Below are 12439 nucleotides of genomic sequence, written 5' to 3'. Positions count from 1 at the left end.
TTAGGTGACTCCTGGGAAAGGGTCGTTCAAACCCCCCCCCCCCCACACACAGGGTGAGAACTGCTACATTACCCCACATTGGCTCTCAATGCTGAGACTAACACAACTAACACCTGGATAATGATGAAGCCAACGTAGAAGCAGGGCTTTGAGAGCTTGCATTGTGTATTTTGTGCATTTGGATCGGCTGAAGAAAGGGATCACTCTTTGGGGGATTTTTGAGGTGGTGGTGATGATGGAGATGGTGATAATGATAATAATAGTATGGTGATGATGATGATGGTAGTGATAATGATGATGGTGATTATGATGGCGATAGTCATGGTGGTGGTAGTGGTGATGATGGTAGTGATGGTGGTAATGATGATAGTAGTAGTGATAATGGTGATGGTGATTATGGTGATGATGATGGTGATAGTTGTAGTGGTGGTAGTGGTGAGGATGGTAGTGATGATGATGGTGAGGATGGTGGTGATAATGATGATGATGGTGGTAATGGTAGTGATGATGGCGATAGCAGTGGTGGTAGTGATGGTGATGATGAATAAGCTAAGCTTTGGAGAGAGCCAGCCTGGCTTAGTGCTCTGAGCGTTGGACTTCCATGGAGACCCCCTGGGTGCCCTTGGGCGAGTGCCACTCTCTCAGCCTCAGGGGATGGCAACCAGGGCAGACAGACCCGCTTGGGAAGAAACCCTGCCAAGAGAGCCCTGTGCCCGGTTTGGCTTGGGCACCCCCTCCCCTCCTGGCCCTGCGCGCTCTGCCCATGCTCAGGGGCCCCTTGCCTCTTGGGCAGCTGTGCTGTGTCTCTCTCTCCTGGTGGCTCCTCCCGTCCTGGGCTGGCAAGAGGCGGGTTTAAGGAGGCGTCGCAACTTTCCCGGAGCCTTTTGGTCCTTCTTCCAAGCGGAGCTCCTCCATCCTTCCTTCCTTCCTCCTCCCAGGTAGGTCCCTTGCCCGCCCGCCTCCTGAGCATGTGCAGAGTGCCTTGGGGGTCTTGCGGGGATGGGGGTCCTCCCTGGATGATGGGTCTCTCTCTGGGTGCCCCCCACCCAAAAGGAGAAGGGGGGCTGGCTGGCTGGCTGGCTGGCTGGGGGGCAGTGCCTTTCTTTGCCAGCCAAAATCCTGCCAGCCCTCCTTGGGCTGCCCTTGCAAATAAAACCCCCCAAAACGGAGCTGCTAAAAGCTCACCGGGTTTGGAGAGGAAAACCCCAGACAGAGCCAAAGACTTTAAATAGTGCAATAATTTGTTTCAGGATGGGAATCATTTCATTTTATTGCAACGTATCACTCTGGTTTGCTTTTAATGGTACTGTTTGTTTTCCAATATTGGAGGCCTTTCTGAGCCCCAGTTTTGGAGAAAGGGTGGGATATTAATAATAATAATATGGATATTCATAATAATAACCATGGCTTTCCTAGTCCCCTTGACTCCCAGGTTCCCAGTCCCTGGCAGAGGAAACTCCCTTAGACTTTCTGAGATTTTGAGGAGACTCTCTCTCTCTCTCTCTCTCTCTGATGGATGGGATGCTTTCCAGGAATAAGACCATCATCTTCATCCCTTGAACTCTAAATCTCAAGTCCCTAAGACAGGAAACTCCCTTGGGAAACTATCACTCTCTTTTATTTAGCAATAAGACCATCATCTTCCAAATCCCTCAATCTCAAATCCCTGGTCCTTAGGATGACTTTTGGTCTCCCTGCCTTGGTCTTTGCAGAAGGGCTTTCCTTTCTCTCCTTCCGCTCCATCTTCTCCTTTGGCACTTTCTGGGACCTTCCCTTGGGCCAAATGGAGGGTTAAGAAGTCCCTTCTTCCCAAGCACCATTCTTCCTAAACTTTATCATATATTAAACTTAATTCTTATTATTAAAAAAAAGGCAATCCAAATTCATTGGGAATCCCTGGGGCACATGTGTCCGAATCAGAACTCAGGTCCCTGCTCTTGGAAGGATGTATACCACTGGCAGGACCATTTTATTTGATTTTATTCTGTTCTAGTTTATGTACAGAGCTGTGTAAACTTACAGCACTTTATAAATAAAGTTTAATCATCGTAAAATAAGGAAGGACTATGTAGCCAGCCATCAAAACTGCAAGAAGGAAAACAGAACAGAATAGGAATAGCCTGCTCTTCACCCCAATTGAGTTCCCTGAGACCCCCCCAGGACCCCCCCCAAAGGACCCTATAGCTTGTCTGAATACCTGAGCCAATTTGGGGGAACCCTTTCTTGCAAAAAGAAGGACTCCTGATCTCTTTGGCCCCCCCATAATCTGGGTCTCTCCCAAATCCTCTCCAAAAGCTATTGCAGTTTTCCCCCTTGCTCCAAATCCCCTCCATGCAGCTGGAGTGGTTTGATGGATGGGGTTTCCTTGGGGCTGACTGAAGAAGAGGAATGACAATGCAGGCTTTGTGTGTATGGTGTGTTTTGTGGTATGTATGATGTGTCTGTGGGGCACTGGGAGTCATGGGGACAGAAGGGGCCCAAGTTCTGATCCTGACATGTGCAAACTGTGCCTAGGAATTCCCAGTGAGTTTGGAGTCTTTCCTTTCCTTTTAAAAGAAATCTTTATTCAAATTTGAATCCTGCTCAGATCCATAGGTTAGTATTGGGGGGGAGAAGCCCTTGAGGATGGGGTGGGAGGTCTCTCTTTGGCAAAGGGAAGCCTTCTTGCTTGCTGGAGGGAGTCCAAACCAAACCCCTCTCTGCCAGCTAGCCTGCCTCTTCTCTCTAGGTCTGCAGAGAGAGAGAGAGAGACAGAACAGAGAGGAGAGAGGAACCCCAAGCAAAGGGGGAATGAATATATATATATATATATATATATATATATATATATTATAGCATTGCTTGTACACATTTATATGTGCAGTATATAGGCAACAGTGCATTGATTTGCAGTAGCGATTTGCAAAAGGCAGCCCTTGCCATCTCTACCTGTGTGAGAGCAGAGAGTGAAGTTGGCCGGTTGGTGGAGGGAGGGAGAAGGCATAGGATGCAAGCTTGGGGTGGAGATCCCTTCTGAACCCTCTTTTCCCCTTTGATTCTTTGCGAAGTCCTTGCTGGAGCAGCGTTGGCGGATGAGGAGAGAATGGAGATCCCGGCAGCGGCGTAGAACAGCAAATGTAAGCAACCTTTTCATTACCTCTTATATATATAAAAATGTTTGCAAATGCTTCTCCTTTCTCTCTGGACCGCTCTGTAAGCCCACAGTGGGTTATCTGCATGCTGAACTCTTGGAAAGAAAAAAGGTTTTGTGTTTTCCTCCCCTTGGCTTCTTTCTCCCTGGTTCCCAGACCTGAATGTAGATGAGACAGAGCCGCATTCACAAGTTAATGAGTTCAGTGCAATCCCCAAACCCCTCAGGGTCAGCAGCTTTGTGGCTTCTGCACACTGTCCGCCAATCCAGAACATGTGTCTTTGTGTGTGGCTCTCGGTCCCTCAATGCGCCAAGTAAGTATGCATAGGATCGAAACCTCAACTGTGTTTAAGGAACAAATGTGCCAGGAGGACTGATGGCACGGGGTTATTTGTTGCTTTCACTTTGCTGCTTTGTTACAACGGCTTTGGTTTATTTAGACCACACAAATGGCATTGTAAACTTGCATAGCTTCTTTATTGCTTGTGAAACACAAGCCACCAGGCGAGGTCATGCGCCGATGGATTATTTTAAAACAGAATAGGGTGCACATGCAACACTGTTTAGTGAGCATCATTGGCTGCTTCACATCCCTGCATGGCCAGCATCCTCACAGGTATTTGCTAGCCCTCTGAGAGCCGTACCAGAGGAGCACTGCCACAAGGCTTTGAATGTCTTACATCTAGTTGGGCACTGATGGCAAAGGAAGGTGTGTGGGTTTACGCCTGTTGGAGTTTGCAAGCTCTCTCCCTTGGGAATGCATTTCCATCGAAGTGTATCTTAGCAGAGCAATCAATGGAGCAAAAGTAACTTGCACCGCACCATATGGAGTCGGGAGGAAGGTGTTGCATGCTGAATATTAGCAATGTAGCTGGGCTTTTGGCACATGGAAGGAATTTATGGAGCACATGGGGCCATATGAAGCGGTCTCCTGATGCTCCAAAGGTAAATGTGGACTATTTACTCCTTGGCTTCTTGGGGTGTGAGATGTGGGTTGCATTTCCAAATGTAACCCTCCATTCCTTCTCTCACCCCTCCACCACATCGCAAACACTTTGTAAACTTTATTGCTGAAATCTTTGATGAAAGTTGTCTTGCTCTTTTCTTCTTTGCAAATGGTGTTGTCGAGCCAATTTCTCTCCCCCTCCTCTTGCTTTTCAGAATTCAATAAAATACGATTATACCAGGTTTGCCACAGGGAAAATCAGATAGACGGTAGCTGGATGCTGTTTTATAAATTGTAGTAAGTTATGAGATTCTCCTTCCCCCTCAAATAAAAAAGACAGAGAGCAAACAACTATATTATTTTTCTGGCCCTCCTACGTTCCCCCTCATGCAAACTTTGGGGAATGTTTTTTCCGGCACTTAAATAGCAAATGAAAATAATAATGCCCAGCGACAACCCACCAGTCCAATGGTTTCGCCTTACCAAGTTGCCTTCTTCCATTATGCTTAAAGCGACTATTATCGTTCTGTGTCTCAAAGCAAATGCGCTACTCAGCAAAATTACGATTCCTTGCAAGCAGGCAGTTCCTAATGGAATGGTGAATAGGGGCTTTTAAATGCAGTTTTCACAAGCTGCCTCTCTCTGTGTCAAGAGGCACCTCTTCCCCTGAATGTGAGAAATGGTTTTCTTGAGCTGGTACAAAAACATAGGGTTGGCTGCAAGCTGGTCTTAAATATAATATTTAGCGCGCGCTCCTAGGTTGCCTTGAAAATTAGGAAACGAAGAAGTGAAGGAGGCGGAGTGCAGGGGAGGAGGAGGAGGAGAAGCTGGATATTGTTAAAAATGTAATGTACATTAGCAATTTAAATGATCCAAAGGGATGTATTGTTTGAGTGTGGGGGCATCTACACCATAGAAATAATGTCTTTTGGCACCACTTTAACTGCCATGGCTCGATCTTACATGGGATGTGTAGTTTTGCGAGCGCTTTGGGCAGAGGAGGTGAAAGACCTTGTAAAACTACAAATGCCAGGGTTCCATAGGATGGAGCTACATTATTCAGATGGCATTATTTCTCCAGTATAGATGCACCCTAGGACTCTGGGTTCAGAGGATGTTTGCCATTGCCTTTTGCTGAGGCTGAGAGAGTGTGACTTGGCCAAAGCCACCCAGTGGGCTTCATGGCTGAGCCAGGAATCAAACCCTGGTCTCCAGAGTCGTAGTCCAACACTCAAACCACTAGGCCACACTGTTTTTACTCTTTTGCAAAAGTCCTGACCTGCCCTTGGCTGTAAAAGAAGTCTGGCGGTGGCTTACCATAAAGCAAGCCATGAAAACCCAACAGTGTGGGACAAAAGCAATTATTTGCCGACAGCTCCGTCCCTTGCTGTCCTCCAGTTTTCCACGCTTCAGCCGCACCGTGAGTGAAATGCCATCCTCCTCCTGAGCCTTCTCCATTTGACTGGCAATTTGGATGCGATGGGAGAGATCATATGCGTCTTGCTTGGTTTCGGAGCGGGTAGAAACTTCTCCAAAGTTCAGCTTGACATAATGAAATATGCCTCTTGAAGAGACATGTTTGCAAGAGGCTTGCTGGCCCGTGTCTTAGGCTGCATCTATTGTTGTTGTGTGCCTTCAAGTCCTTTCGGACTTATGGCGACCCTAAGGCAAACCTATCTTGGGGTTTTCTTGGCAAGATTTGGCCAGAGGGGGTTTGCCATTGCTTTCCCTTGAGGCCAAGAGAGTGTGACTTGCCCAAGGTCATCCAGGAGGTTTCATGGGATTCGAACCCAGGGCTCCAGAATCCCAGTCAAAAACTCAAACCATTGCACCATACTGGCTCTACAGAGGGCATCTAGACTGTAGAAGTAATGCAGTTCGACCCCACTTTAAGGACTGTAGCTCCATGCTGTGGAGTCTTGGGATTTGTAGTTTTACAAGGTCTTGAGCCTTCTCTGCCCAAGAGTACAGGTGCCTCACCAAACTACAAATCCCAGCATTCTACATGATGGTGCCATGGCACTAGAAATGCTGCATCTGCACTGTGGTAATAATTATCCAGTTTGGCACCACTTTAACAACCATGGCTAAATGCTGTGGAAATCTGGGAATTGTAGTTTGTTGTGCTCTTGGACAGAGAAGGCTAAATGTCTTACAAAACTGCAATTCCCAGAATTCCATAGGCAGCTAAAGTGGTGTCAGAGTGAGTTATTTCTCCAGTGCAGATGCAAGCCAAGTGGTATCAAGCTGCATTATTTCTATAGTGTAGATGCACCCTTAGGTCTTAATCTCCACAACAATAAAAATACTGTACAACTAAAGAAATATTTCTGATGGAAGAAAGCAATATCAGGGAGAGAGGAAATTATTGCAAAATGCTTCCTTTGGAAAGGATGCAAGATGCTGAAGAAGACGAATAGACTTTGTTCCCTCCAAGGTCATGGTGCAAAGTGACATTTCATATCAGCAGGAATGGGTTTTTCTTTTTAAAAACTCTGCATTGCAGCCGTTGCTGATCTGAGTTTTCTGTCGGGTTGGTCTGCAACTCCCAAAATCCCCAGCCAACATGGGAATAGTAGTCCAACCCATCTGGAAGTTTGGCCAAAGCTGGAGTAGAGAACATCCATCGCAGCCCAGCTCCATCCTTTACATTGGTCCAAAACACACTGCAGAAATAATCCAGTTTGAGACTGCTTTAACTGCCCTGGGAATAGGAGTTTATTGTGGCACCAGATCTTTCTGACAGACTACAGTTCCCAGCTCTCTGACTACAGCTCCCAGAATTGCCTAGCATTGAGCCAGGACAGTTAAAGCGGTCTCAAACTGGGTTATTTCTGCAGTGTGTTTTGGACTGTTGTTTTCCAATGGAAAGAGTGTTGCAAGAGTACTCTTACCTCTTGCTCCCTTGGGCCAGAACATACTTTGCATGCTGTAGTGGTTTGAGTTTTGTACTATGACTCCGGAGACCAGGGTTCGAAACCTGGCATGGCAAAACCAAACCCTTGGTGTTTATTTGACGCTAATCAGAAAGACTTTCAGAAAGATTTTCAGTAATAATAATAAACACAGTGATCAATGGAGACAAATAGGGAAAGAAATAGGGAAGGTGCTAACAGTGGCAAGAAGTTCATTTGCAAATTTCCTGCCCTGCCCAAAAAAGATGGGAGAGCCAGACCATAAGAAGATCTGCGGATATAGCACCACTCTTAACTTATTTTATTTTTTAAAAGTCAGAGGTTCAAAAAACCCTGGATCTTATTAGTATTCCCAAATAGATAGACCTAATAAATCAATGGGATTTATGTATGGATTGACTCCCCTTTCAACAAGTGATTGAATTGATCAGCTTTAGCTGAGGCTACCAATAAGATTCAGTCCATAAAGCATTAAATTATGTTTTTAAATGTGGGAAAGATATATACAAAGACATCCCTCAAGTAAGACAAGCCATCCATCATACGACGTTCTGGTTGATTTTTATCCCAAAGTATCAATCCTAAAGGTGCCCATTTATCTAATTTGAAAGGCGTCTCTGCAATCAGTTTGTTCAGATTTAGCATAACTGCACCAGAAATATCCCCAGGAATTAATATTCCAGGAGAAGTCATAATGTCTGGACGCCACTAGCGTTGCCAATCAGCAGATATACCGCGTGGCATATTGTCACCCACTGGCATCCATTCAGATTTCGACCGGTTAATCAAATGAATGCATATTGTCGAAAATGCTTTTCAAAAAGACGGAGATCAACGGTAAGGTGATTTATACCTGCAAGAATCATATTTGAGATATATATATATATATATATATATATATATATATATATATCAGGGGTGTCAGGTTTGAGAAGAGATGCGGGAACTAATGGCAAAATTAATGGACGAAGATGAATGGACGATGCCTTGATTTGATGATCTCACTGCAAAAAAGTGAGCAAAGATGGGAATTCCTTTCATGCTGAATGCTTCACACAGAAGCCTCCAAAGTTTGTCTAATTCTGGGAAATAAAGTAAAAAATGTCAATGAAGTGGACTTATAGTAATTCCCTCGGAGTATAGCATGCATGGACCCATAGTGGTTTCAGTGTCGGACTACAACTATGGAGAGACCAGGGTTTGAATCCCATTGGGTGGCTTTGGACAAGTCACACACTCTCAGCCTCAGAAGAAGCCAGTGGCAAACTTGCTCTGAACAAATCTTGCCAAGAAAACCACTGTAAGTCGGAAACGACTTGAAGGCACATGACGGTGCATGTATGTCTCTTGTAATAGAAGCACATCTGCACACTGGTATTGAATGATTTATCAATATGGCTTGCAGAATCCTTGCTAAGCTTGAATTGCTTTAAAGCATCTGGCTAAACAACCAACTAAGACACTGGTAGCAAACCCAGAAGTCATATTAATTCCTAACTAGTAGGATCCTGGAGGAACCGGCGCCTACCATCACAGTAAAGCTTTCAAGTGCCATCTCTCCAGAATTTGCTTGCGTTGCACATTGGAAGTCGAAAATTGCAACTCCTAGCACAGAAGAGTTCAGGTCCTTTTTTTCCTCCTCGCCACCCGTTCTTTGAGGAAACACCAATTTCACAACTTGGAAAGCAAGAGCGGGAACAATGTAATAAACCAAGGTTTCCTTTCTCAGAAAGCAAACAAACTCCACTGGAGTGAGAAGCTAGAAGAGAAGAGAGAAATTATTTATCAGGGCCAAGGCGATTCTTTGAAAGGAAGAATGAAGGCTGTCCAGCATTTTTGCAGGGAAAGTCTGGGCGAAGAAAAGAAACAAAACAACGAGATTCCTCTTTAAACATTTCATTTTATTTAATTGTTGGTGTTGTGCACCATTATCTAAAAGTAACCACCTCCTGAGCAATGAGTCTAGCATCCCAGATTGCAAGATGAAACAGTAGACAGAAAGTTGGTTTTTAAATATTTCATTCCACAAGCAATATTTGCAGAGAGATGCAAAATGGAGCGCTCAAATTTTTGTTTCTGAAATGCAAACATCTGAAGGTTCGGCTTTGAGGAACTTGCTTTCTGGTGAATACAAATAGAAGTTGCAGTAAAACGTTGCAGTGCAGAGTCACCTTCCTTAAGGCTTTGGCGATGCTTTCTTCAACAAGACTTAATCCTGTTCCCCTCCTGTTTCTCTTATCCTGAATTTGGGGTGTTTCTTTTAAGACGTAGTTAGTTGCAATACAAGCCCAAAATTTTCCTTTTTTATTGCATATTATGAAAGACGGACCTTGTTTTCCAGTTTCTTACAAATAAGGGAAATAATTACTTTGAGTTACTTTTTTAAAAACCACGTGAATGATATACAGAGCTTCTGGCCTGTGAAACAGAACAAGCCTGAGACAACATTAAAAATAAATACACACATAAGAGGGGAGAACAAAAGAATTTTTTATCCATAGGATTAATAAAAGAGTGGCCCCTGTTCCAGAGCAATGAGGCACAAGAGTAAACTTGGAAAAAGTTAAAATGTCAGCGCTTTATAGACTAAGTCTAGAGTTTACTCTGGTCTTAGCATCAGGCTGGCCCATAGTTGCCCAGATGTAATGATAAGGACATATTGATCTGTCTCCAGCCATCTGTTCTTCCAGGCTGCATCTGCACTGAAGAAACAATGTACTTTTGACACTCCTTTAACACTTCTGGCTCCATCCTATGAAATCCTGGGATTTGTAGTTTGTTGTGGCCCCATTGCTCTCTGACAGCAAAGGCCAAATACGTATCTCACAAAACTAAAACCTTGCATAGAGCCATGGCAGTTAAAGCGGTGTCAAACTGCATTAATTCTGCAGTTTAGATGCGTCCTTAGAGTGACAGAGTCAGAAGGGATCAACTAATTCAGCCCTGTGCCATGCAGGGTACCACAATAAAAGCAGTCCTGAAAAATGCCCATCCAACGTCTGGTTAAAGATTCCCAAAGATGGAGAGTCCACCATCTTCTGAAGCAATGTAATCCACCGTCAAAAACACTGGGAAGTTCTTCCTAATGTTGAAGTGGAATCTCTTTCCCTGTAGTTTGCATCCATTATTTGCTCTGCATCCTAGTCTCTGGAGCAGCAGAAAACAAGCTCTGTCCTCAACATGGCATCCCTTCAAATATTTAAACAGGGCTCTCATATCACCTCTTAATCTTCTCTTCTCCAGGCTAAATACTTGGAGCTCCCTAAGCCGCTCTTCATAGGGCTTGGTGGTTTCCAGACCGTTCACCATTTTGGTCACCCTTCTCTGGTCACATTCCGGTTTATCAATATCCTTTTTGAGTTGTGGTGCCCAGAATTGGACACAGGATTCTGATCAAAGTAGAATAGAGTGGTACTATTCCTTTCCTCCATCTAGACAATACACTCCTATTGATGCAGCCTAGGATCATATTGGCTTGCTTAGCTTTTGCATCAGACTCATAATGCAAAAGGATCTTGTAGCACCTTTGAGACTAACTGAAAGACAGAAGTTGGTAGCATGAGCTTTTATAGACTTCAACCAACTTCCTCAGATGCATCTTTGTAGGACTTGTTTGTCGTACTGCTGGGACTTGTTCTTGGAGGTTGTGATGCATGTAAACGTCCATCTGAGGAAGTAGGCTCAAGTCTATGAAAGCTCATACTACCAACTTCTTTCTTTCTGTTAGTCTCAAAGGTGCTACAAGATCCCTTTGCACACTGATTTTCCAGACTAACAAGATCCCTTTGCATACTGATGTTCCAAACAAGATCCCTTTGCTTACCGATGTTCCAGACTAACAAAATCCCTCTGCATACTGGTTTTCCAGACTAACAAGATCCCTTTGCATACTGTTGATTCGTGTTTGATTTGTGGTTTACAAAGGCTCCCAGATCCCTTTCACATCTATGGGACACAATATCCCAGGTGAGATCTGATGAAAGCAGAATAAAGGGGCACTACAACTTCCCTCGATCGATCTGGGAATGGTGCTCCCGTCGATGCAGCCTAGAATTGCGCTGTGGTTTGGGGAGTTTTTGCTGTTCTTTACTAGTCTAAATAACTTTCTCCTTAAAACAACTCATGGAGGCTTGTGCGTAATTTTCAGTTGCATTAAGAGAGCTGTCCAGGTGCATTAAGAGAAAAATAGACTCATTGACGCGGGGCGTCGCTTGGCATTCTCAAGTAACGGCAAAACTATAAATGCTGGTAGACAAAGACTGCCTGTCAAAGCGTTATATATTTGCTTCTCTGGCATGAAAGGGATTTTTTAAAAAAGAAAAATAATAATACAGTATCGGCTGACTATAACTAGCTTAGCCTGTAGTCAAATGAAGACAATGCGGACCGCAATGTAGTAATAAATGGAGCCTTAATTAGTCTTTTGACTGCCTTTATCTTAAATTCAAGAGATGTTAAGGAAAAGCCTCACTTTCTAAAAATGGGTGGGCAATTAATTTTAAACTGTATGTAATCTCCACTTGTAAAAAAGATAAGGGTGATCTGAAATGATGATTCCTTCTCTCTTGCCCCACGAAATTGAACCTTGGACTATCTGAACTGCTCATATTCTTTCCCCCTTCTCTGCAAAGCAGATTACAAGGAGGAAGGGAAGGAGAAAGAAGCTGTATTCTGCTGGATATCCAACAGAAAAGAGGTGGCATGAAAAGGATCAGAGATCTCTTTGAACTCCTGGGGAGAAAAAGATGAAACGTGGGGAAGACCGAAGCCTTTCCTTCTCCTTGCAGGATGTAATGGGGCAAGGAAGGGTCAGACTCAGACCTACAAAAGTCCCAGCCTTTGCACTGCTTTTGTTTCCTCCAAACCTCACATTGCTGGTCAACTTCCATACTAAATGGAACTTAGGTCTGATCCACACTGCAGAAATAACGCAGTTTTGCACTGCTTTAACTACCGTGGCTCCATGCCATGGAATCCTGGGATTTGCAGTTTGTTGTTGCACCAGAGCTCTCTGGCAGAGAAGGCTAAATATGTCACCTGGCTACAAATCCCAGAATTTTGCAGCATTCAGTCATGGCAGTCAAAGCGGTACCAAACTGCATTATTTCTGCAGTGCAGACTAGACCTTGGTCTTGCTACAAGACGTGATGAACTCTGTTCAGGACAGCCATCTGATAGATTGTCCAGACATGCTAGTAAATACAGACCGTGCTGATAAGATAAAGATAGTAAGATAAGAAATATGTCTAGGTTACGCTAAAATAGATATGTGTCCGGTTATAATTGTAATGGATCCTTATGGATGTAATGGATGCTATTAAGATTTAAAATGCTTGAGGTGATGAAGCCTCAAATGCCGGTGCACTTCAGCTGAGAATGTATACCTAAATGGCTAAAGTCATATTGTATAAAACATTAGCGTTCCTCTGTGTGTTATCTACTACAAGG

The 12439-nt window shown here is 44.1% G+C and overlaps 1 protein-coding gene across 6 annotated transcripts in view; it reads left to right on the top strand.

Moving 5' to 3' along the window:
* Positions 1–12439, top strand: part of LOC149307480 (multiple epidermal growth factor-like domains protein 11) — a 282125-nt gene that overhangs the window by 14926 nt on the left and 254760 nt on the right. For 5 of the 6 annotated variants that reach the window (XM_089539259.1, XM_089539256.1, XM_089539263.1 and 2 more), the window contains exon 6: positions 3048–3116. The gene's annotated coding sequence lies outside the window, so the exon portion shown is untranslated. Of the gene's footprint in view, positions 1–2340; positions 2427–3047; positions 3117–12439 lie in introns of those variants that run through there. The other variant, XM_089539257.1, reaches the window with a different exon arrangement.

The sequence above is a fragment of the Sceloporus occidentalis genome, unplaced genomic scaffold, assembly GCF_023333645.1.
Source record: "Sceloporus occidentalis isolate IW3139 unplaced genomic scaffold, rSceOcc1.0.p SCAF_9, whole genome shotgun sequence".
NCBI classification, from domain to species: Eukaryota; Metazoa; Chordata; class Lepidosauria; order Squamata; family Phrynosomatidae; genus Sceloporus; species Sceloporus occidentalis.
Note: the sequence above shows the minus strand (reverse complement) of the source record. Positions and strands in the feature narration are given on the sequence as shown.